Below are 26,246 nucleotides of genomic sequence, written 5' to 3' on the forward strand. Positions count from 1 at the left end.
CCATTGGTTTTCCATCATGAGTCAATCCTCAGTGTGCTGAGTTCCAGGAACTGAAAATGTAATGGTCAACTCACAGGTGTGTTGCACTCTTAACTGTGTGCACAACACTAGCCCAGGCGTTGTGGTCAGTGCAAAGAAGTGTTAGAGGTGGCCTCTCCTCTCAAGGGTTATAATCCCGTGGGCAGGGATAGGATCACAAGAATATTAAAAGTGACAGTGGGTACCATGCAATCAGTCTAAGAAGCGACTTCCCTGGTGGGCTAGTGGTTAAGAATCCATTCTTCTGAGGGCATGGGTTTGATCCCTGGTCAGAGAACTAAGATCCTGCATGACCTCTAGAACGGCCAAAAAAAAAAAAAAAAGAAGAATCAAATGACTGAGGACTTCTGCTTTCCATGAAGCAATACCAGGGTTCCCCTTCCATTTGGAACAAAAATCACAGATGCTAGTTTTTAAGACACTGGCTATCAGACCACCAAGGACTGTGCTCCCTGAGGTGGGAAATTTACCCTGTGATTGTTTCGGCATCCCGACTTGAAAGAGTTCTGAAAGCAGAGTGCAGGGAGAACGGCTGCCTTAGCAAAGTGTTACAGACAGCTGCCTTCACCCACAGAAACATATGCGCCTCAATTCTAAAGGTGAAAAGCCATGAGGCAGAGTTGGTTCTCCTGAAGGTTGTGAGGACCATCCAAGATGGCTCCCTCGCATGGCAGAAAGCTCAGCTAGGGCTGGCTACTGGCGTGAGCTTCTCACAGCATGGCAGCTGAGTTCTGAGAGGGAGCATCTCAAAAAAAAAAAAAAAAATCAAGAAACACAAGTGGAAACAGTAAGACTTCTTGATCTAGCTTCAGAAGTCCTGCAGTTTCTGCAGCAGCATACTTTTGGCTGAAGCAGGTTAGAGGCTAAGACCAGCTTCAAAGGAGGGAAAACAGATCCCACCTCTCACTGGGAAGAAAACTCAGAACTCCTCATCATCTCTGATCCACCACACCCTCCCTTCCCACTATACACTCGCTCATGTGCATTTATATTTATCTATAAGGAAATGGCAACCCACTCCATCATTCCTGCCTGGGAAATCCCATGGACAGAGGAGCCTGGCAGGCTACCATCCATGGGGTCGCAAAAGAGATGGACACGACTGAGCGACTAAACAACAGCAATACAACAACAATACGCAGGGCTACAGGCAAATACAGACAGGGACCATACACATCTAATGCCGTGCCTCATTCACTTGGCTTCTCAAAATACATTTTTCAATGAAGCACTTTTAATGAGTTGTCCAACGTTTAGTATTATAGATAAAATACTCATGAGCTGGGCATAATGCAAATATCCCCATTTTGTAGGTTACAGACCAAAGTCAGCAAGTTGACCCACTATATGTATTTTGGTGAGGAAATTTAACTCACTTTTAGCAACACCATTTTATAAGTTTTGTCATTTGATCATTTTATAAGTGTCTATCTTTGGAGCCTCTGGAGTTTTGAACTATCCCAAATGAAATACAACTGGTTTTATGCTTGTAAAAGTCACATTCTGAAGGCTTTTTTTTTTTTCTAGAATTTGAACATTTTCATTTCAACCACTGAGAGAACAGAAACTCCTGTTGGTGGTTAGATTGGCAGGCATGCCAAGTTTTAGCTCTGGAGTTGATCCAAACTACCCCATTTACAGCTCAAAAGCAAGGCTTCCGAACCATTCTTAGAAATAATCTTAATGCGAAGAAAATCAGTCCATGGGGACTTCTCTGGTGGTCCCATGGCTAAAACTCTGAGCTCTGAATGCAGGGGGCCTGGGTTTGATCCCTGGCCAGGAACTAGATCCCACATGTCGCAACTAAAAAGAGCCAGCCTGCCACAACTAAGACCAGTGCAGCCAGAATAAATAAATAATTTTTTGAAAAGTCACTCAGTCATGTCAAACTCTTTGTGATCCCATGGACTGCCTACCAGGCTTCTCTGTCCATAAAATTCTCCAGGGAAGAATACTGGAGTTGTTTGCCATTCCATTCTCTAGGGGATCTCCCTGATCCAGGGATCAAACCTGGGTCTCCGGCATTGCAGGCAGATTCTTTACCATTTGAGCCACTGTGGAAGCCCCTTTTAAGAAAAGAAAAAAAATCAGTCCATGATTTTAAAAGTAAATTGTATCCAGAATTTTAACAAGCCAAGAATTTTATGTACAGTGAGGCATCACCATTCCGTTCAACTGTTGGTGAGATCACATGTTTAGATCAGGCAGTCTATCACCAGGAAATATGGCCCCAGTAACCTCCTGAGGATGGGCTTCTCTGATGGCTCAGATGGTAAAGAATCTGCCTGCAATGCAGGAGATCCAGGTTCGATCCTTGGATCAGGAAGCTCCTCTGCAGAAGGGAATGGCAACCCACTCCAATTCTTGCCTGGAGAATTCCATGGACAGAGGAGCCTGGCGGGCTACAGTCCACAGCGTAGCAAAGAGTTGGACACGGCTGAGTGACTAACACAACCTCTTGGTTGAAAGTGAAAGTTGCTCAGTTGTATCTGACTCTTTGCAACCCCATGAACTCCCAGGAATTCTCCAGGCCAGAATACTGGAGTGGGTAGCCTTTCCCTTCTCCAGGGGATCTTCCCAACCCAGGGATCGAACCCAGGTCTACTGCATTGCAGACAGATTCTTTATTGAAAGACACTTGCTCCTTGGAAGGAAAGCTTTTAATATGATAAGCCTAGACAGCAATTCAAAAGCAGAGCCAGCACTTTGCTGACAAAGGTCCATAGAGTCAAAGCTATGGTTTTTCCAGTAGTCATGTACAGATGTGAGAGTTGGATCATAAAGAAGGCTGAGAGTTGGAGAAATGATGCTTTCAAACTGTGGTGCTGGAGAAGACTCTTGAGAGTCCTTTTGACTGCAAAGAGATCAAACCACTCAACCCTAAAGGAAATCAACCCTGAATATTCATTGAAAGGATTGTTGCTGAAGTTGAAGCTCCAATACTTTGGCCACCTGATTGGAAGAGCTGACTCATTGGAAAAGACCCTGATACTGGAAAAGATTGACGGCAAAAGGAGAGTGAAGCGGCAGAGAATGAGATGGTTAGATAGCATCATTGACATAATGGACATGAATTTGAGCAAACTCTAGGAGATAGTGGAGGACAGAGGAGCCTGGCATGCTGCCGTCTCTGGGGTCCCAAAGAGTCAGACATGACTTAGCGACTGAACAACAACAACCTTCTGAGGGCTGAACTTGTGCTTGAGCAAGAAGCCTTTTGCCTCAATGCAGTTGAGTTGGTCTGCCCAGCATGGTGATGAACTGTGCTAGGGATGCAAGAGCTGAATTTATTTTGAAATTACAGCTCTTTAGAGAGAATTAGGCCATGATGTCGTAGCGTCAGGCACCTGAGATGTTCCCTCTTTTCATTAAATTTTTTACTTCTTAAATATTTAATGCTTAGAAATTTTTATTTAAATGTATCAGACAAAAATGCAACAGCTGATATGGCAGGACTTTTTCATTGCATTATATGAGATCTTGGTACTATTTTAAAAATTTATGCTCTTGAGTCCAGAGAGGTCTAGTGGACAGGGCACAAGGGTCATCACCTCAATTTTGACATTGTCTTCTCAGCCTTGGGCAAGGCACTTGTTTCTTGTCTGTGCTTCAGTATCAATAAAACAAGCATCATTACTGCACCCCACCAGAATGCAATAGAGTATAACTAATTAGTGTTTACAATCTGGTTTGATGAAAGGCGTTAAATGCTATTGTTGTATTATCATGTAAATGAGTGTTAACTTTGACATCAGAAATGATTGGCTGTGACAGCAAAGCTTTCTGGTGAAATCAGATCTTACAAGAGGCACACAGCACACTTCTGGCCAGTAGATTTCCTTCTTTGAAATAATTAAATATACTATATTCAATATAAAGTCGATGAGGCTTTTCTGTATAATAAGACATAGTGAAAGTGTTAAGTTGCTCAGTTGTGTCCAACACTTTGCAATCCTATGGACTGTAGCCCACTGGGTTCCTCTGTCCATGGGATTTCCTGGGAAAGGATACTGGAGTGGGTTGGCATTCCCTTCTCCAGAGGATCTTCCTGACCCAGGGATCAAACCCATGTTTCCACAATGGAGGTGGAGTCTTCACCACCTGAGTCACCAGGGAAGCACTAATAAGACATAGAGTGAAATTAATTATAATTTCAGACATCTGGGGGCTGACACATAAAATAGAGTCAAGAATAGTGAAGGGGGCCGTTGTTTGGACTGGCAGTACAGAGGATGGAGAGCAGCCCAGGAAGTCTTTAATGAGCGTGGACTGGTATCTTCTCCCAAGCTCCTTCCAGGAAGGTGACAGAGATGAGCAGGATCATTGTCATGCCTTTCTTCAGGTCCATCCTGTCACAGCTTGATCAGTTTGCACTGAGGACTGACAACTGAGTCATATCCAACGGGCATATAACAAGTGAAGCTCTGAATGAATGGGGGGAAATCTAAAGAACTGAAAACCACAGGTCACAAAATCTATCTCCTTGCCTGTAAACCTGTGGCTGGAACAATTTACTCAGTTATCTCTACTCTCACTTAGAAACAGGAAATTAGTGAGGCAAAAAAGATGACAAAGCACACAGGGTGACTTTTAATCACTTTTTTGAAAAGGCTCATGATAGCGTATTATTAGCATATGCATCGGAGAAGGCAATGGCACCCCACTCCAGTACTCTTGCCTGGAAAATCCCATGGACGGAGAAGCCTGGTAGGCTGCAGTCCATGGGGTCTCGAAGAGTCGGACACGACTGAGCGACTTCACTTTCACTGTTCGCTTTCATGCATTGGAGAAGGAAATGGCAACCCACTCCAGTGTTCTTGCCTGGAGAATTCCAGGGAAAGGGGAGCCTGGTGGGTCGCACAGAGTCTGATACGACTGAAGTGACTTAGCAGCAGCAGCACATGCATACATTTTTAGTCTGCTTATGAGGATTGTGGTGCATATGATTGACAATTGAATCAAATAATTGAGAGACTTTAAGGATTTGAAGCCACCAGCAATGCAGGAGACCCAGGTTCCACCCCTGGTTCGGAAAGCCCTGGAGAAGGGAATGGCAACCCACTCCATTATTCTTGCCTGGAGAAGCCCATGGACAGAGAACCCTGGTTGACTACAGTCCATGGTGCTGCAAGAGTCGGACTTGACTGAGCAACTAAACCACTACCACCAAGGATTTGCCGTTTTCAGAGAGTATTTCAAGTAACATGACTGTCCAATATAGGAAATTCCCAATCAAGGAAAATATGGCACTGCATAGTCTTTAAAGGCATACGTGGACAGGAAAAAAGGTATAAACACACCAGCCAGCCTGTGATAAATGACTGAAATTTGGGGAAAGCACAGAAGAGAGGACCTGGGTGGGAAAGAAGGATGGAGAAAGGCAGAAAGAGGGAGAAAGAGAGTCTGAGAAATCGGCTCATGTGATCATGAGGGTCTGGCAGACAGACTGGAATTTCTAACAAGCACTGACTTTGCAGTCTTGAGTCCAAAGGCAGTCTGGAGGTTGAACGCCCCCTTCTAGTCTTTACATTTAAGGAACTAATTGAAGACTCACCCATGTTATGGAGGATAAGCGGCTTTCCTGAAAGTTCACTGATTTAAATGTTCAGCTCAGTTCAGTTCAGTTGCTCAGTCATCTGCGACTCTTTGCGACCCCATGAATTGCAGCACCCCAGGCTTCCCTGTCCATCACCAACTCCTTGAGTCCACTCAAGCTCATGTCCATTGAGTTGGTGATGCCATCCAGCCATCTATCCTCTGTCCTCCCCTTCCCCTCCTGTCCCCAATCCCTCCCAGCATCAGGGTCTTTTCCAATGAGTCAACTCTTCGCATGAGGTGACGAAAGTATTGGAGTTTCAGCTTCAGCATTAGTTCTTCCAATGAACACCCAGGACTGATCTCCTTTAGGATGGACTGTTTGGATCTCCAACACAACAGTTCAAAAGCATCAATTCTTCAGCGCTCAGCTTTCACAGTCCAACTCTCACATCCATACATGACCACTGGAAAAACCATAGCCTTGACTAGATGGACCTTTGTTGGCAAAGTAATGTCTCTGCTTTTTAACATGCTATCTATGTTGGTCATAACTTTCCTTCCAAGGAGTAAGCATCTTTTAATTTCATGGCTGCAATCACCACCTGCAGTGATTTTGGAGCCCCAAAAAATACAGTCTGACACTGTTTCCACTGTTTCCCCATCTATTTCCCATGAAGTGATGGGACCCAATGCCATGATCTTAGTGTTCTGAATGTTGAGCTTTAAGCCCACTTTTTCACTCTCCACCTTCACTTTCATCAAGAGGCTCTTTAGTTCTTCTTCACTTTCTGCCATAAGGGTGGTGTCATCTGCATATCTGAGCTTATTGATATTTCTCCCGCCAATCTTGATTCCAGCATGTGCTTCTTCCAGCCCAGCGTTTCTCATGATGTACTCTGCATATGAGTTAAATAAGCAGGGTGACAATATACAGCCTTGACGTGCTCCTTTTCCTATTTGGAACCAATGTGTTGTTCCATGTCCAGTTCTAACAGTTGCTTACTGACCTGCATATAGGTTTCTCAAGAGGCAGATTAGGTGGTCTGGTATTCCCATCTCTTTCAGAATTTTCCACAGTTTATTGTGATCCACACAAAGGCTTTGGCATACTCAATAAAGCAGAAATTGATGTTCTTCTGGAACTCTCTTGCTTTTTCGATGATCCAGCGGATGTTGGAAATTTCATCTCTGATTCTTCTGCCTTTTCTAAAACCAGCTTGAACATCAGGAAGTTCATGGTTCATGTATTGCTGAAGCCTGGCTTGGAGAATTTTGAGCATTACTTTACTAGCATGTGAGATAAGTGCAACTGTGCGGTAGTTTGAGCATTCTTTGGCATCTCCTTTCTTTGGGATTGGAATGAAAACTGACCTTTTCCAGTCCTGTGGCCACTGCTGAGTTTTCCAAATTTGCTGGCATATTGAGTGAAGCACTTTCCCAGCATCATCTTTTAGGATTTGAAATGGCTCGACTGGAATCCCATCACCTCCAGTAGCTTTGTTCGTAGTGATGCTTTCTAAGGCCCACTTGACTTCACATTCCAGGATGTCTGGCTCTAGGTGAGTGATCACACCATCGTGATTATCTTGGCCGTGAAGCTCTCTTTTTTACAGTTTTCTATGTATTCTTACTGCTTCTTCTTAATATCTTCTGCTTCTGTTAGGTCCATACCATTTCTGTCCTTTATCAAGCCCATCTTTGCATGAAGTGTTCCCTTGGTATCTCTAATTTTCTTGAAGAGATCTCTAGTCTTTCCCATTCTGTTGTTTTCCTCTATCCCTTTGCATTGATCGCTGAGGAAGGCTTTCTTATCTCTCCTTGTTATTCTTTGGAACTCCGCATTCAGATGCTTATATCTTTCCATTTCTCGGTTGCTTTTCACTTCTTTTTTTCACAGCTATTTGTGAGGCCTCGTCAGACAGCCATTTTGCTTTTTTGCATTTCTTTTCCACAGGAATGGTCTTGATTTAAATGTTCAGTTCAGTTCAGTTCAGTCACTCAGTCATGTCCGACTATTTGCGACCCCATGAATCACAGCATGCCAGGCCTCCCTGTCCATCACCAACTCCCGGAGTTCACGCAGACTCACGTCCATCGAGTCAGTGATGCCATCCAGCCATCTCATCCTCTGTCGTCCCCTTCTCCTCCTGTCCTCAATCCCTCCCAGCATCAGAGTCTTTTCCAATGAGTCAACTCTTCGCATGAGGTGGCCAAAGTACTGGAGTTTCAGCTTTAGCATCATTCCTTCCAAAGAAATCCCAGGGCTGATCTCCTTCAGAATGGACTGGTTGGATCTCCTTGCAGTCCAAGGGACTCTCAAGAGTCTTCTCCGACACCACAGTTCAAAAGCATCAATTCTTCAGCACTCAGCCTTCTTCACAGTCCAACTCTCACATCCATACATGGCCACAGGAAAAACCATAGCCTTGACTAGACGAATGTTTGTTGGCAAAGTAATGTCTCTGCTTTTGAATATGCTATCTAGGTTGGTCATAACTTTCCTTCCAAGGAGTAAGCATCTTTTAATTTCATGGCTGCAATCACCACCTGCAGTGATTTTGGAGCCCCAAAAAATAAAGTCTGATACTGTTTCCACTCTTTCCCCATCTATTTCCCATGAAGTGATGGGACCCAATGCCATGATCTTAGTGTTCTGAATGTTGAGCTTTAAGCCCACTTTTTCACTCTCCACCTTCACTTTCATCAAGAGGCTTTTTAGTTCCTCTTCACTTTCTGCCATAAGGGTGGTGTCATCTGCATATCTGAGCTTATTGATATTTCTCCCGCCAATCTTGATTCCAGCTTGTGTTTCTTGCAGCCCAGCGTTTCTCATGATGTACTCTGCATAGAAGTTAAATAAGCAGAGTGACAATATACAGCCTTGACGTACTCCTTTTCCTATTTGGAACCAGTGTGTTGTTCCATGTCCAGTTCTAACTGTTGCTTCCTGACCTGCATACAGATTTCTCAAGAGGCAGGTCAGGTGGTCTGGTATTCCCATCTCTTTCAGAATTTTCCACAGTTGATTGTGGTCCACACAGTCAAAGGCTTTGGCATAGTCAATAAAGCAAAAATTGATGTTTTTCTGGAACTCTCTTGCTTTTTCGATGATCCAGCAGATGTTGGCAATTTGATCTCTGGTTCCTCTGCCTTTTCTAAAACCAGCTTGAACATGTGGAAGTTCATGGTTCACATAGTGCTGAAGCCTGGCTTGGAGAATTTTGAGCATTACTTTACTAGCATGTGAGATGAGTGCAATTGTGCGGTAGTTTGAGCATTCTTTGGCATCTCCTTTCTTTGGGATTGGAATGAAAACTGACCTTTTCCAGTCCTTGGCCACTGTTCAGTCTTCCAAATTTAAATAAAAAGTACCTTCACAGCATCTAGATTAGTGTTTGACCAAACAGGTGAGCCCCACACCCCAACCAAGTGACCAAAACAATGAATCATCCGCAGATTGAAAACGTTACCACGACAGGATAAAATACTCACTGGACAGTGTTTTGTGCTGCAGTCTTCAAGATCAGACTACCTAGAGAACCTAGAGTACACAGCGATTTTTGTTTCAATTTCTCTAGCACATGGATAGCACAGTCATAATGCACTATATGTATATATTTGAGAGGGTGCCCGTCTTTTGTATTTTTTTCCCCTTCCAGTTTTATTTAGATGTAATTGGCTCAGCCATAAAGAATCCACCTCCCAATGTGGGAGAAGCAGGTTCGATCCCTGGGTGGGGAAGACCCCCTGGAGAAGGGAATGGCAACCCACCCCAGTATTCTTACCTGGATAATCCCATGGACAGAGGAGTCTGATGGGCTATAGTCCATGCAGTCATAAGAGAGTCGGTCACGACTGAGTGACTAAACAACAATTGACATACAGCAGGATATCTGACTAATATATATCATGAAATGATTGCCAAAAGTTTACTGAGCATCCACCATCTCATAAAGATACAAACTTTTTTAAAAAGAGAAAAAAATGTTTTTTCTTCAGATGAGAAATCCTGGAAAAACTGAAAAAAACATGGTTTTTCCAGGAGTCATATATGGAGGTGAGAGTTGGACTGCAAAGAAAGCTGAACAGCGAAGAATTAATGCTTTTGAACTGTGGTGTTGGAGAAGACTCTTGAGAGTTCCTTGGACTGCAAGGAGACCCAACCAGTCCACCCTAAAGGAAATCAGTCCTGAATATTCATTGAAAGGACTGATGCTGAAGCTGAAGCTCCAATAGTTTGGCCACCTGATGCAAAGAACTGACTCATTCGAAAAGACCCTGATGCTAGGAAAGACTGAGGGCAGGAAGAGAAGAGGGCAAGAGAGGATGAGATGGTTGGATGGTATCACTGACTCGATGGACATGGGTTTGAGCAAGCTTCAGGAGTTGGTGATGGACAGGGAAGCCTGGTGTGCTGAGCAATTGAACTGAACTGAGAAATCCTGGGATTTACTCTCTTTAACCACTTTGATATATAACCTATAACATATGGCTGTGTGCTTAGCTGCCCAGCCGTGTCCGGCTCTTTGCGACCCCATGGACTGTAGCTCACCGGGCTCCTAGGCAAGAATACTGGAACCGGTTGCCACTTCCCAGTGTCAATTATATTAGTCATGTTGTACAGTACTTGTTTATTGTGTAGCTGGAAGGTTGTATGTAACTTCATCTAATTCCCCCACCCCCTTTCCTATAAGTTTGTTTTGACATATAATTGACGCACAACACTATGCTAGTTCCGAGTGCACAGCTTAGTGGTTTGCTATTTCTATAGATTACAAAATGATCACCACATAATGCACTGTTTGTACTATTAAAAACTTAATTTGTTATAATAAATACAAACTTTAGAATTTTTAAGGGAACCGAGAAGACTTCACCTGCTCTCTATGCATCAATTAAGAAATGAGTCAGCATATGGATGCTAAAATGATACCTTTGCCTCTAAATAAGCTTCTATAGTGGCTTCCCTCATAGCTCAGTCGGTAAAGAATCTGCCTGCAATGGAGGAGACCCGGATTCGATTCCTGGGTGGGGAAGATCCTCTGGAGAAAGAAATGGCAACCCACTCCAGTATTCTTGCCTGGAGAATCCCATGGACAGAGGAGCCTGGTGGGCTACAGTCCGTGGAATTGCAAGGGTCAGACACGACTTAGCAACTAAACGACCACAAGCTTCTATCAGGGAATGCAGCAGACAGCCTCAGTCTCCAGAAGTCTTTTAGACAAATTCACCCGCGCTGTCACTGGCAGCACTTGACCTAGGCCTCCCTAGTTGGAAGTGCAGAAGCAACCCCTTTAAGGTTGTTCTGTGGGAGAGCCCAGGGAAATGCCCGGAAGACAGAGAAGGAGGAACGCTTCCAAACTCTCCTAGGTGATATGTGGCCACTTGTTATGTTAATGGAGTTTCTGGAGAAAGGATTTTCCCCAAATGCAAACATTTAAATAGTCTACAATTCGAACTTTTTGGTCTCCTCCTCCTATTCCCCTTTCCTCTTCCTCTTCCCCTCCTTTCTCCCCACTCCCGCTTCCTTTATAAATACACTGCTAAGTCACTTCAGTCATGTCTGACTCTGTGCGACCCCATAGAAGGCGGCCCACCAGGTTCCCCCGTTCCTGGGATTCTCCAGGCAAGAACACTGGAGTGGGTTGCCATTTCCTTCTCCAATGCATGAAAGTGAAAAGTGAAAGTGAAGTCGCTCACTTGTGTCCAAGTCTTCGCGACCCCATGGACTGTAGCCCACCAGGCTCCTCCATCCCTGGGATTCTGCAGGCAAGAACACTGGAGTGGGGTGCCATTTCCTTCTCCAGTGCATAAAAGTGAAAAGTCAAAGTAAAGTCGCTCAGTCGTGTCCGACTCTTAGTAACCCCACAGACTGCAGCCCACCAGGCTCCTCCATCCATGGGATTTTCCAGGCAAGAGTACTGGAGTGGGCCTAGAAGCTTGCCTAGAAGCTTCAAAAACAGAAATGGCTAGGACTTCCCTGTCAGTCTGAAAGCCCTCAGCAGCCTGGAAGCAAGAATGAACCACGGAAGTGTGGCGTTTCCCTAGGAGTGAGTGCTCACCAGGACCAGGTGGTGGGATGTCAGAGGGAGGAGTTAATAAAAGGACTTGGAAGCCCAGGGAGGGATGAGAGACTGGAAAGGTCCCTGGACTTGCCTTCTCTTTGAGCTCTGAGAACACGGTTGTAGGTGTGAGTACTAAAGAGAATGGAGGAGAGGGGAGAAACCAGATTTTCTGAGCATCAGCTCAGTGTCTTGCAAGGGCCTTTTAGTCCCAGGCTCATAACCCACATTACAATCCTGCAAAATCGGATTTTTCCCCTTTCATACATGAGGAATGTGAGGCTCAGAAATAAAAAGTCATTTGCCTGAGGCTACACGGCTCGCAAGTGGTAGAGCCAATACTTAAACCTGGTTCTCTCTGGTTCCCAAACCCATGTTTTATTTGCCCATTATATCAGCTGCCTCCAGGGATGGGAGACAACTAGAGAGTAGAAATTTGGAGAGAAAAGAGGATTAGAATGTTTAAGCTCCCCAAATTGGAGTAGTTCTGAGAGAAGACCAATTCAAGGATATGGCCTTGGGGTAGGTTGCTGAAGTGGACTGGAGGTCAAGGTTAAATTCCTTGGAGTAGAGAAGGTCACCATGATGGCTTATGTTGAATGTGCTGTTGCAAATCAAACTAGGGGGTTTGTCCTGGATTGGTAAACAGGAAATGGGCCTTTCCTGGTGGCTCAGTAGTAAAAAATCTGCCTGCCAAAGCAATAGAAGCCGGTTTGATCCCTGGATTGGGAAGATCCCCTTGAGAAGGAAATGGCAACCCACTCCAGCATTCTTTCCTGGAGAATCCCACGGACAGAGGAGCCTGGTGGGCTGCAGTCCATGAGGTCACAAAGAGTCGGACATGACTTGGAGACTAAACAACAACAAGAAGCACAGAATGATGTGCACAAAACTGTTACAGCTTGGTGATGTGGTAGCCATGGGAATGTAAGAGAACACTCCTGAGGTAAACACGGGATTCTGAGTTTTTATCCTTTTCATGGTTTTCTCTGAAAAGGACTTGTTTCAGTCTCACGGGACCATGGGCATCTTCATTTACTTCATGGCAGAAGAACTAGGTAGTTTTGAAGAATTATTTAAATTATTTTTCCAACCAAGACCGGGGGAGCCCTGTTTCCAAGTGTTTGTTATATGAGAATTTTTTCAGTTCAGGTCAGTCGCTCAGTCATGTCCGACTCTTTGCGACCCTATGGACTGCACCACGCCAGGCCTCCCTGTCCATCACCAACTCCTGGAGCTTGCTCAAACTCATGTCCAACAATCTCATCCTCTGTTGTCCCCTTCTCCTCCTGCCTTCAATGTTTCCCAGCATCAGGGTCTTTTCAAATTAGTCAGGTCTTCACGTCAATTGGCCAAACTATTGGAGTTTGAGCTTCAACATCCGTCCTTCCAATGAATATTCAGGACTGATTTCCTTTAGGATGGACTGGTTGGATCTCCTTGCAGTCCAAAGGACTCTCAAGAGTCTTCTCCAACACCATAGTTCAAAAGCATCAACTCTTCAGGACTCAGCTTTCTTTATGGTCCAACTTAACATCCATACATGACTACTGGAAAAACCATAACTGTGACTAGACAGACTCTGTTGGCAAAGTAATGTCTCTGCTTTTTAATATGCTTTCTAGGTTGGTCAAGCTTTTCTTCTGAGGAGCAAGCATCTTTTAATTTCATGGCTGCAGTCACCATCTGCAATGATTTGGGAACCCAAAAAAATAAAGTCTCTCACTGTTTCCATTGTTTCCCCATCTATTTGCCATGAAGTGATGGGACCAGATGCCATGATCTTAGTTTTCTGAATGTTGAGTTTTAAGCCATCTTTTTCACTCTCCTCTTTCACTTTCATCAAGTGGCTCTTTAGTTCTTTGCTTTCTGCCCTAAGGGTGGTGTCATCTGCATATCTGAGGTTATTGATACTCCTCCTAGCAATCTTGATCCCAGCTTGTACTTTTTCAAAGGATGGTATACTAATGAAGATAACTCCACTCTTAATAGATCGAAACTGAGAGCTTAATCCTTTGCTACTCAAGTAACAGAGTAATCAGTAGTTATGGTTACTGTGTAAGTGTGTGATTTTAGGCTCTCATGTTAAAAATAATCCATTGTCCCAGGATCTACAATTGCTTTTGATAAGATGTAAGTGTAACTTCCCTGGTAGTTCAGACGGTAAAGAATGTGCCTGCAATGCAGGAGACCAGGGTTTGATCCCTGGGTTGGGAGGATCCCCTGGAGAAGGATGACAACCCACTCCAGTATTCTTGCCTGGGAAATCTGGCACCAGGGAAGTCCCAGAATGCTTCATCTTTATATTCCCTTAGCACAAATATCAACAATTAACTTTCTTGGTCTTTCAAATAAACCAGCAATAACCTGGAGTTTACCATCAGGACAGTTAGATGTAAAAAACAAAAACAAAAAACTTTCAATCGTTAGATGGTTTTCTTTTAAAATTAGTCTCTGTAAAAGGGACAGTGTGAGCCCTGGTCATAATCGAACACATGATAAAATGCTATGCTTGAGGTATGTAATAGATCCAGATTTCTGAAGTTAGAACTACCAAAAATGCATAAAGGCACTTTTCACCCATTAAGGAACATAAATAGTAACTAAATAACTGAATATTTGCAGCTACATCATGTAACCTTTTAACATAGATCTGCAAATAGCTATACATTTTTCGGCAGGTACAAGGGTACCAGATAAGCAGAAAAGAAAGCCTCATTGAGTTTATATTTTCTAAGAAAAGCCTTGCTAAAAACAAAAGGATTGTTTTTAGACTATTTTTAAGATATTGCTTGATCAGCTACCATTCTATATAAATAGGGCAACATAAGTGACAATGTCGTTTAGGATGCTTTGAGAGGCAAATAATAAAAGACTCAAAAATGATTTCATACACTTCTAAGTAAGAAAAATGTATCATCACTTAAGGACAGAGGTTGGGTTGTTCCAGGGTTCAAAAATTAAGCAGCTCAATAACAAAGGCTTCGGGACTTCCCTGGTGGCCCAGTGCCTAAGACGCCCGCTCTGAAAGCTCGAGACTCAGGTTCAATCCCTGATCAGGGAACTAGATCCCACACGCAGCATCTAAAGATCCCTTGTGCTGCAACCAAGACCTGATGCAATAAAGAATAAAATAGAAATAAAAAGCTTTGCTTTCTTTCAGTTCTGCCACCTCAGATCAGCTCTCCTCATGGTCACAAGATGGCTGCCACAGATCCCAGTATCACATGTCGAGTGACTACATGGAATGGGAAAAAAGGGCTGTTTCTACCCATGCAGCTTATCAGCAGGAGCATATAGCAGTCCCCCACAAAACTTATCATATCTCACTGTTCAGAATTGCCTTGTCCACCAGTGTCTGAACTAGTGGATGGAATCACTCTGCTCGACTTAAACTGGTTAAGAGTGGCCCTTTATGGTCCCTTGATTCACATGGCCACCAGATACAGGAATAAAATTGGAGTTTTGTTAGCAAGAAATAAATGAAATGGTCAAAAAGTAACCCATTAATAGTGACTGCTGCAGTGACTAAAGTACTTTTAAAGCATTGTTGCCATGTCTTTGATAACCTGTTTCAAGTTTATTTAAAGTCTTTCAGATTTTACATGACTAGTTTTCCTTAAGAATTTCAGAAACTTGGTGCTAATAATAGGTGAGTATAAGGAGATCCAACCAGTCCATTCTGAAGGAGATCAGCCCTGGGATTTCTTTGGAAGGAATGATGCTAAAGCTGAAACTCCAGTACTTTGGCCACCTCATGCGAAGAGTTGACTCATTGGAAAAGACTCTGATGCTGGGAAGGATTGGGGGCAGGAGGAGAAGGGGACGCCAGAGGATGAGATGGCTGGATGGCATCACTGACTCGATGGACGTGAGTCTGAGTGAACTCCGGGAGTTGGTGATGGACAGGGAGGCCTGGCTTGCTGCAATTCATGGGGTTGCAGAGTCGGACATGACTGAGCAACTGAACTGAACTGAACTGATTGTTTTATTTTTTTGAGAATATAAATACCAGGACAACACTTAAATGGCTTTCCTAGGGCTTTCTTTAATTACTCATCACTTCAGAATTTTTTTAATCACAATTTTTTTCAGCTTTATTGAGGTATAATTGACGGATACAATTGTTACATATTTAAAGTGTGATTAATGTCACAATTTGATATTTTGATGCATATATATGTTATGAAAGAATCTCCACTGTCAAGTTAATTAACACGTCTGTCACGTCACATATTGGCCTGATTTTTTTCTTTTTATTTTGGTGAAAATATTTTTCTCTCTTAACAGATTTCAATTGTACAATACAGTGTTATTAACTATATCACCATGCTGTAAATTAGATGTTCAGACCTTATTAGGTCTTAGAGCTGAAAATTTGTCCTCTTTTACCAACCTGGCACTTGACAACCACTTTTCTACTCTTTGTTTCTACGAGTTTGACTCTTTTAGATTCCACACATAAATAATGTGTGTGCTTACCATGCAGTATTTGTTTTAAAATCATCTTCTATTGTCTTGGCTACAGCCTAGCTACATTTCCAAAGCAGTGTCTCCAGCTCAGACTCTCTTCTGCTGTCAGTGCTGACTCAGGATACCTCCAGGGAGATGTCCTGTAAACACTGAAGATTAGATAGTGAGGACTAAGCTGCCTGAGGACAGGGACCATGGCCACTGTTCTGTCTCCTGCAAGATGTTAGTAGGTGCGTCACAAATTATTGCTTTATTTTTTAAATAATGTTTTAAAATTTTGGCTGTGTTGGGTCTTCATTGCTGCGTGGCCTTTTCTCTAGTTGCAGGGAGTGGGGGCTGCTCTCTAGGTGTGGTGTGCAGGCTTCTCATTGCGGTGGCTTCTTGTTGCGGAGCACAGGTTCTAGGCTCTCGGGCTTCAGTAGTTGTGGTGCCTGGGCTCAGTAGTTGCGGTTCCCAGGCTCTAGAGCACGGGCTCAGAAGGCGCGGTGCACGGGTTTAGCTGCTCAATGGCATGTGGGATCTTCCCAGACCAGGGATCAAACCTGTGTCCCCCGCACTGGCAGGCGGACTCTCACCATTGGGCCAGCAGGGAAGCCCACAAATTATTGTTGAATGGGGGATTGGAGGAATGGTAGGAACAGCGAGCTCATCACTGTTCTTCTTAAACCAGGACAACTTCATTTTCAAGGACAAGGGCTCCAGGATACATATCCAACTTCGAAGCCTGGCTCCAGGGCTCACACCTGTGCCCGCTTTGTGCCAGTTATTTCTTTCAAGCTTCAGTTTCCATAAAACGTAGAAGGTTGCAAAACCTCATAAAGGTTTTGTGAGGGTTAAACAAAATCATCCTTGAAAAGTACTTAACACAGTGCCTGGTATGGGACTTTCTTGGTGGTTCAGTGGCTAAGACTAAGGAGGGGATCCGGGTTCAATCCCTGGTCAGGGAGCTAGATCCCACACGCAGCAACTAAGAGTTTGTGTGCAGCAATTAAGATCTGGCCTAGCCTAATAAATACATAATATATTTTTAATGCCTGGTATATAGGACTGCTTTCAGTGCTAACTGTTATTAACCCTTCACTCTTCACAATGTCCTTATGTGACAGCCAGGGTTCTAGTCAGAGCCTTTAATTATGACATGGCCTCCTATACCTGTGCCTGCCTTCTGAGCTTTCCTGTCCCCGTCTATCCCCCCGTGCCTGGGCTCAGGCAAGGGGAGCCTTGGACAGTGTGTTTACTGGTTCTGCTGATGGCTTGCAGTTAGATAGAAGCCTCAGCTGTGTTCAGTATATAACACACTTCCTTGCCCCACTCCTTACATGCTTCAGAGGAAGACAATCCTAGGCCACCTTTCAAGTTTTTAAGTCCTGATGAATTTAAAACAATCAGAGTTATTCCCTTTGTCAGTGATTAGTTTGCACGTTGACACGTGACTCTGTTCTGGCTAATGAGATGAGAGGGCAGGAAGAGCTGGAGTTGACATTCTGAGAAGGCTTTCATTTGAACTCCTAAAGGGACACTGAAAAGACAGACTCTCTGGATTTGATGTTTCCTGGGTGTGATGCCTGGAATAACTGCATGACTCTGTGACTGAAACAAGATGGACGGACTGAAGAACCAGGGCTGGTGATGACACGATTGAGCCACTGAATTCACTCACCTCAAAGTTACCCTACCTCCAGACTTGTGTGTTTACTTGCTCAGTTGTGTCCAACTATTTGCGACCCCATGGACTGTAGCCTGCCAGGCTCCTCTGTCCATGGGATTCTTTAGGCAAGAATACTAGAGTGAGTAGCCATTCCCTTCTCCAGGGGATCTTTTCTGACCCAAGGATTGAGTCTGGCTCTCGTGCATTGCAGGAGGATTCTTTACTCTCTGAAACCCAGATTTCATCCCAGGTCTGGCTCTGAAGCTTGGATTCTTTCCACTTTATTCCACTAACTTTCAGAATTTGAAATTGTGAAAAATAAGAGCTAGAAACTTCTGAGTCCCGTCAGGAACCAGCCAATGGCCATTGTTCTAAACCACTCAACTGTCTACTCTAGCATATTCTTCATACATTTAACAGTAGATTTAGCCACTGCATAGGTTGTTGTTGTTCAGTCATTAAGTTGTGTCCGACTCTTTGTGACCTCATGAACTGCAGCGTGCCAGGCTTCCCTGTCCTTCATTATCTCCCAGAGTTTGCTCAAACTCATGAGTTGATGATGCCATCCAACCATCTCATCCTCTGTCTTCCCCTTCTCCTCCTGCCTTCAGTCTTTCCCAGTATCAGGGTCTTTCCCAGTGAGTCAGTTCTTCTCATCAGGTGGCCAAAGTATTGGAGCTTCAGCTTCAGCATCAGTTCTTCCAATGAATAATCAGGATTGATTTCCTTTAGGATTGTCTTGTTTGATCTTCTTGCTGTCCAAGGGATTCTCGAGTCTTCTCCAGCATCACAGTTCGAAAGCATCAATTCTTTGGCACTCAACCTTCTTAATGGTCCAATTCTCACATTCATACATAACTACCAGAAAAACCATAGCTTTGACTATGTGGACCTTTGTCAGCAAAATGATGTCTCTGCTTTTTTACTACACTGTCTAGGTTTGTTATAGCTTTTCTTCCAAGGAACAAGTGTCTCTTAATTTGATGGCTGTGATCACCATAGACATGCAGTGAGTACAAGGTAATGCTTAAGTATATTTTGTATTTTCTTATGTAATTGTCCTTATCTTCCCATATGAATCACAGGTTTTCTGAGGACAGCACCCATGTCTTGTTTTTTCATAAATTTATCTATACTTGTCAATTTTCTTTTCATTGCAAGTGACAGAAACACATAGTGAATTAACTCAAAAGGTGAAAAGTGAAGCTCTGGCTCCAGTAACCAAATCACAGTAATGGTGAAGCTGACCTCATGGATGAATGTGCCCAGGATGGACTGTGACTCATACACAGTCAGGCTTCTGCAACTCAGAAGGCTTTCCATGGAACTTTATGCCTTCACGTTTCCCTATTTGGGTGGGAACATGGCTGCTGGCCGCTTCCAAGTCACAATGGCTCCTAACAAGTGAGAAGTGATAAGCGTTTCTTCAGCTTCTGCAGAAACATCCTGGAGAAGGCTCCTGATTGGTTGGACTTGGGTCCTGTGCCCATCCCGGAACCAGTCCCTGTGGGTAGGGTACCACGATTGGCCCATCCCAATGTCTGTGTCGGCTTCAAATTTCACAAAGATGAGTGTATTAAAGGAAAGAATTCTAGGTGGATAAGGAAAGGGGATGCCCTCTTCACCACCAGCACCCCATCCCACCCCACCCCAGGCTTCTTTTCAAACTATTAACTGGGTGGTGGGTAAAAAATGGTGATTCTGCAAATACCAAGAGAGCTGATGAGCACAAGCTTGCCCCTCACTGGTTATTAATAAACACACACACAGTACCCCTCACCAAGGTCTTTGCCAACTTCAGAACTCCATGCAGACACCACGGGAAGAGTCCTAGCTCTTCCCATATGGCTGTATTCATATGTGCTGTGCTTAGTCGCTCAGTCGTGTCTGACTCTTTGTGACCCCATGGACTGTAGCCTACCAGGCTTCTCTGTCCACGGGGATTCTCTGGGCAAGTATATTGGAGTGGGTTGCCATACCTTCCTCCAGGGGATCTTCCCAACCCAGGGATCAAACCCAGGTCTCCCTCGTTGCATGTGGATTCTTTACCATCTGAGTCACCAGGGAAGCCCTCCCATATGGGTGCTGGGGTTCTTTTTAAAAAAAATTTTTTGGTCTTAAGTCTTCAAAATCCCATGTGCATTTTACAGTTACAGCACAGTTCCATCTCCGCTAGCCATATTTCAAAGCTGCTGCTGCTGCTAAGTCATGTCAGTCGTGTCCGACTCTGCAGCCCCATAGACGGCAGCCCACCGGGCTCCCTTGTCCCTGAGATTCTCCAGGCAGGAACTCTGGAGTGGGTTGCCATTTCCTTCTCCAGTGCATGAAAGGGAAAAGTGAAAGTGAAGTCACTCAGTTGTGTCCGACTCTTCATGACCCCATGGACTGCAGCCTACCAGGCTCCTCCATCCACGGGATTTTCCAGGCAAGAGTACTGGAGTGGGGTGCCAGTGCCTTCTCCGATTTCAAAGCTAGTGGCTACTTTATTGGACAGCATAGGTAGATCCAATAAACTCCAAGAAACTTATTGCCAGGATACTGATGGCCCCTCACAGCTCACACACCAATCCCAATATTGCTTGGAATCCTGGAATGATCTCAACCTTTTGGGTCAGCACCAAACCCATGTGGCATCTGGAAAATACAGAGGCCACTGTGTAGGATTTGCCCCTTGACCTTTGGATTGATGTACTGGAGGATGTAAGGCAACAAGCTAAACTCAGCAATGAGTAAAGCCTGGTGTTCATTTGGAGGGAAACTGGGTGGCTGACTGTACTGTGCAGTGAGAAAATAGATACCATTACTGAGATTATTGTCATCTTCCCCCCGGGTCCTGAGGAGCTGATATTGTATTTTAGACTGAAAAGTCTAACAGCTTTTCTTAAACAGAAAAGATATTTCTAAATTTTCTAAAACAACTGTTAAGAAAATGTCATGTAATCAAAACGATAACCGACATGAATGACAAGTGACCTCACTGTATCTTTTTTGTGCCAAAGATTGAGATGGTTACAGGACCAGATGAAAGAAACTGTTATCCATTTTAATTCAATCTATAGCTGAGTTCTTGTGCATTCATATAAGGTAGAGTAGACTGCATTAGATAGTACCTAATTGCATAGAATAAAGTCACATGAAGCTAAAATACATTTTTAGATGACTCGGTGGTTGTAGTAGCTGTCATAGTAAGTCCTATTCTCTGACTAAATAACTAGAAGCTTATGCTCACTTTTGTTTTCCTGTATCTTCATTATGACTTCTAAAATTACTATCTAGCCACTATTAAACATTATAGAAATATATAATTCAAGAATGAAAGTTCCATATGATGTTAATTATATATATTCTTTCAGATTTTCCTGTTATTTTTTTCAAAATTAAGTTCATACAATTCATATTCCAATGTTAATTACACTCATTAAATATGATATTAAAGAATCAAAAGGTATTAAGTAGGAGTAAGGCTTTCTTCCTCCCTGTTTCCCAGCCAAACAGTTCCCCTTTCCAAAGACAACCACTGTTAACCACTTCTGTATTTTCCTAAAAATAGTCTATGCAAGGAACTCCATATAAATCCTTTTTTTGTTGTTTTGTTTTAACAAATGGTATCATTCTATCCCGGAGAAGGCAATGGCACCCCACTCCAGTACTCTTGCCTGGAAAATCCCATGGACGGAGGAGCCTGGTTTGCTGCAGTCCAGGGGATTGCTAAGAGTTGGACACAACTGAGCAACTTCACTTTCACTTTTCACTTTCATGCATTGGAGAAGGAAATGGCAACCCATTCCAGTGTTCTTACCTGGAGAATCCCAGGGACGGTGGAACCTGATGGGCTGCCGTCTTGGGGTCGCACAGAGTCGGACACGACTGAAGCGACTTAGCAGCAGCAGCAGCAGCAGCATTCTATCCAGGGACTTCCCAGGTGGCCCAGTGGTAAAGAATCCGATTACCCATGCAGGAGATGAAGGTTCAATCCTTGGGTTGGGAAGATCTGCTAGAGGAGGAAATTGCAACCCACTCCAGTATTCTTCCCTTGATAATCCCCTGGACAGAGGAGCCTGGCAGTCTATAGTCCATAGGGTCACAAAGAGTCAGGCATGACTAAGCGACTAACACACACACACAGGAACAATCATTGTAATAATAAAATAGTAATAAATTGCATCCTCAACTGCAGAAAACAAAAGGCCTATTCCCCGTGACTGCATGTGCTGCAGTGTTCGTTATCATAATGCGTGGAGTGCTTACTAAAATGTTTAGTTGCTAAGTTGTGACAGACTCTTTGCAACCTCATGGACTGTAGCCTTAGCCACCACGGTCCTCCGTCCATGGGATTTTCCAGGCAAGAATACTGGAGTGGGTTGCCATTTCCTTCCCCACGGATCTTCCCCACCCAGGGATTGAACCCATGTCTCCTGCATTGGGAGAGAGATTCTTTACCACTGAGCCACTAGGGAGCTGTTAATATGTAGATCTGGTTAAAGGATTAATGTTCCAGGTTCATTCTGTAATTACTGCTCACTGAGACCTGGGGCCGCCGGGTATCCCAAAGTGAAGTGAAGTCGCTCAGTCGTGTCCAACTCTTTGCGACCCCGTGGACTGTAATCCACCAGGCTCCTCCGTCCATGGGATTCTCCAGGCAAGAATACTGGAGTGGGTTGCCATTTCCTTCTCCAGGGGATCTTCCCGACTCAGGGATTGAACCCGGGTCTCCCGCATCGCAAGCAGACGCTTTTAGCTCTGAGCCACCAGGGAAGTCCTGGGCATCCCAGTCTCCTGCAAGCCCCGCCCACCCCCAGCCGGTTCCCCTTGTCTCTATTCACCGAACTTGCTTTGTTTTTTACTGGTTGTGCTGACTGCAATTGATACCTGACAATACATTATACATTCATGTGTTTCTTGTTCCTCTCCCCCACCAGAAAGGGGGCAGAACTTTGCCCTACTCACTATTAATTTCAAGTACCTAGAACCCGGCTTGGCATAGGGTGGGTGCTCAATACTAATTTGTTGAGTAAATGAATCACCTCTCCCTGTAGTCACCTTCTTAGCATTGACCAGGTGGAGCCTGAACTCTCATAAACAATGGAAAGTCTTACTAAAAATGGAACTTATCTGCTTCAGAGAGAATCAGTGAGGATCACGGTACTGTTGGCCAGCGTCTCCAGACAGTTGGATAGAGGAAAATGGGGCAGCTCAGGTTTTCTTCATTGTCCTACACTTCCTCTGTGAATCAGAGAATAAATAGAGCTCCTTGGCTTGTCCCAAAACCTAAGCACCAAAGATGAAATAGTCCAGAAACGGGTCAAAGGAGAGCCTGAGAACAACAGATAGGCATCTAAGTGCTTTGTTTTTTATCCTTAAGCTGGAAGGAGACGATCAAAAGAATTTCGCTGGTTGGACACTTGCTTATAATAATATCTTAATTATTTAATATATATATGGACTTCTCAGCTGGCACAGTGATAAAGAATCCTCCTGACAATGCAAGAGACATGGGAGATCCAGGTTCAATCCCTGGGTGAGAAAGATCTCCTGGGGAAGGGAATGGCTACTCACTCCAGTATTCTTGCCTGGAGAATTCCATGGACAGAGGAGCCTGTGGGCTATAGTCCAGGGGGTTGCAAAGAGTCAGACACAACCAAGCAACTAATGCTTCACTTCTCTGTGCTATACAGTAGGTGCTTGTTGTTTATTTTATATTTGGTAAGAGTTGGACACGACTGAGTGACTAAGCACAGCACAGTGTGTATCTGTTCATCTCAAACTCCTAGTTTATCCCTCTACCTACTGCCATTTCCCCTTGGTAACCATAAGTTTGTTTTCTCTGTCTGTGAGTCTGCTTCTGTGTGTAAATAAGTTCATTTGTATCATTGAGAATATGAAATTTTGGTGATGGACAATAATTTCTCTTTTTTGCAAGTAATCTATGGGAAAATCAGACTTTTCCCCCAAAGTATTTTAATTATATATATGTATATATTTTAAGTAGAACACAACTAAATTTGAAGAAGAAAATTTAGCCTCCTAGAGGAAGAAGTACAGAAAACTCCAAGTAAATTTTATGTAAATCAGGTTGAACACTCCACACAACAGTTATTAAAAACAAATGTAGGGTTTGGTTTTCTCTATAGTCATTTGAAAATGGTTGTCCAATTTAATTAGTTCCTAAGGTCATGCAAAAAAAAATGAATAAGTAAGTAAAACAATTAACAATTATCAAATAGCTTGTGACTGCCAAATGTGTAAGCCATTTTCAGACGCTGTTAGTCGCTCACTCATATCCAACTCTTGGTCCGGACTTGTGTCTGACTGTAGCCTGCCAGGCTCCTTTGTCCATGGGATTCTCCAGGCAAGAATACTGGAGTGGGTAGCCATTACCTTCTCCAAGGGATCAGACTCAAACCAGGGCCTCCTGCATTGCAGGCAGATTCTTTACCATCTAAGCCACCAGGGAACTGGGGAGAGGTTCAGGGCAGAAACAAGGGTAATATCTGATGAACTCTTTGCCTACAGGGTGATTATAGCCAAGTGGAGATAGTAGAGTATAAACAACAAAAGGGGCCTTTTGACCTTGTGGTAACATCATCAAATTTAGCCTTATCTGTATCCACTGTGCAACTAATGTGTGGAGGGAGAGGAGGGAACAGATTGTTAATCACTAAAGTAATTTCCAGCTCTAAAACTTTATAAATTGAAATGCCACTCTGGCAACTCAACATTCAGAAAACTAAGATCATGGCATCTGGTCCCATCACTTCATGGCAAATAGATGGGGAAACAGTGAAAACAGTGAGAGACTTTATTTTGGGGGGCTCCAAAATCACTGCAGATGGTGACTGCAGCCATTAAATGAAAAGACGGTTGCTCCTTGGAAGAAAGCTATGACCAACCTAGACAGCTAATTAAAAAGCAGAGACATTACTTTGCCAACAAAGGTCTGTCTAGTCAAAGCTATGGTTTTTCCAGTAGTCATGTATGGATGTGAGAGTTGGACTATAAAGAAAGCTGAGCACTAAAGAATTGATGCTTTTGAACTGTGGTGTTGGAGAAGACTCTTGAAGTCCCTTGGATTGCAAGGAGGTCCAAACAGTTAATCCTCAAGGAAATCAGTCCTGAATACTCATTGGAAGGACTGATAATGAAGCTGAAACGGAAACTCTAGTACTTTAGCCACCTGATTCGAGACTCAATGGACAGGAGTTTGAATAAACTATGGGAGTTGGTAATGGACAGGGAGGCCTGTGGTGTTGCAGTCCATGGGGTCGCAAAGAGTCAGAAATGACTGAGTGACTGACTGAACAGAACTGGCACATTCAAGCCTTTGGAAGTTTTTGTGTGCAGATGTGTGATGGCAAGAAAAAGCTCACACTGTAAAAAATTAACTTCCTTTCTACTCTAAGTAATTAAAAGCTCCAGGGACTCCCCTGGTGGTCCAGTGGTTAAGACTTCGCCTTCCAATGCAGGGGGTGCAGGTTTGAGCCTTGGTTGGGGAGCAAAGATCCCACGTGCCTCGTGGCCAAAAAAACATAAAACAGAAATAATATTGTAACAAATTCAATAAAGACTTTAAATGGTCCACATTAAAAAAAAAAAAAAGCTCCAATAGTATGTTCAAAGCACTTAGAGCATACATAGCTTGGTGCTGGAGATATATTGGAACAACACGCAAGGAGTTTGTGGTCTAGTGTGTTTCCGATTTCTTAAGCCTTTGTCTTCTACATGTATTCAGTATTTAGCGGAGTTTAAAAAAAAAGCAGGTAAGAGCAGATCCTGTGGTAGCTATATGGAGCACATAAAATAAGCCTAGCTTTGTTGAAAAGCATTCTTATGTCCTATGCAATTGGCATGTGGTAATTATATTTGCTTTCTAATTCCTAATGAGCACTTCTTGAGTAATTGGCACCCTGTTCATGCTCCCCAGTACGAAGAATTACACTGGATAACCTCCACGGAAGTGGTGTGTGTATAATTTGATGAACTGGAAGGGTAAGGCATCCACTATAATTGGAATCAGTTTCCCTGTTGCATTTAATGTTGGTGTACTAAGAAGGGGAAGAGAAGTCATGTATAATTATGATTACAAGGGAATTTCTCAGGCATTTCAATGGCTCCTTCACGCTGTGACCTACGGAACAAATGGGTGAAGTCTTGCTATTTGTGTGGTATACAGTCCAGAAGTCTCCGGGGGCGGAGAGGGGGTTGCACGGGAATCTACTTGAATCAGTTCAGTTAAGTTCCACGGACTTAGTTGAACATCAACTATATGACATGCGCTTCGCTAGGTTCACATTTAAAAAAAGAAAAAATTGGGAATTCCCTGGCAGTTCAGTGATTAGGATTTTCACTGCTGGGGCCCAGGTTTTATCCCTGATTGGGGAGCTAAGATCCTGCAAGTCCTATGGCATAGCCCCCTACTCCCCCCAGAATTGATAAGATGCAGCTTCAGAAGTTTTTGAAGGGATCAGAGGAGAGATAAATTAGGAAGC

The 26,246-nt window shown here is 43.7% G+C and overlaps 1 protein-coding gene and 1 long non-coding RNA gene across 2 annotated transcripts in view; both read left to right on the top strand.

Moving 5' to 3' along the window:
• Window positions 1-15,141, top strand: part of LOC132343766 (uncharacterized) — a 30,974-nt gene extending 15,833 nt beyond the window's left edge. Inside the window, exons 1-2 of the long non-coding RNA XR_009492710.1 lie at window positions 1-12,585; window positions 14,803-15,141. The exon at window positions 1-12,585 is cut by the window's left edge and continues 15,833 nt beyond it. This is a non-coding gene — a long non-coding RNA (uncharacterized lncRNA). The remainder of the gene's footprint in view (window positions 12,586-14,802) is intronic.
• Window positions 1-26,246, top strand: part of KCTD1 (potassium channel tetramerization domain containing 1) — a 212,169-nt gene that overhangs the window by 46,714 nt on the left and 139,209 nt on the right. The window lies entirely within an intron of this gene.

Source organism: Bos taurus, chromosome 24 (genome assembly GCF_002263795.3).
Source record: "Bos taurus isolate L1 Dominette 01449 registration number 42190680 breed Hereford chromosome 24, ARS-UCD2.0, whole genome shotgun sequence".
Taxonomy (NCBI): domain Eukaryota; kingdom Metazoa; phylum Chordata; class Mammalia; order Artiodactyla; family Bovidae; genus Bos; species Bos taurus.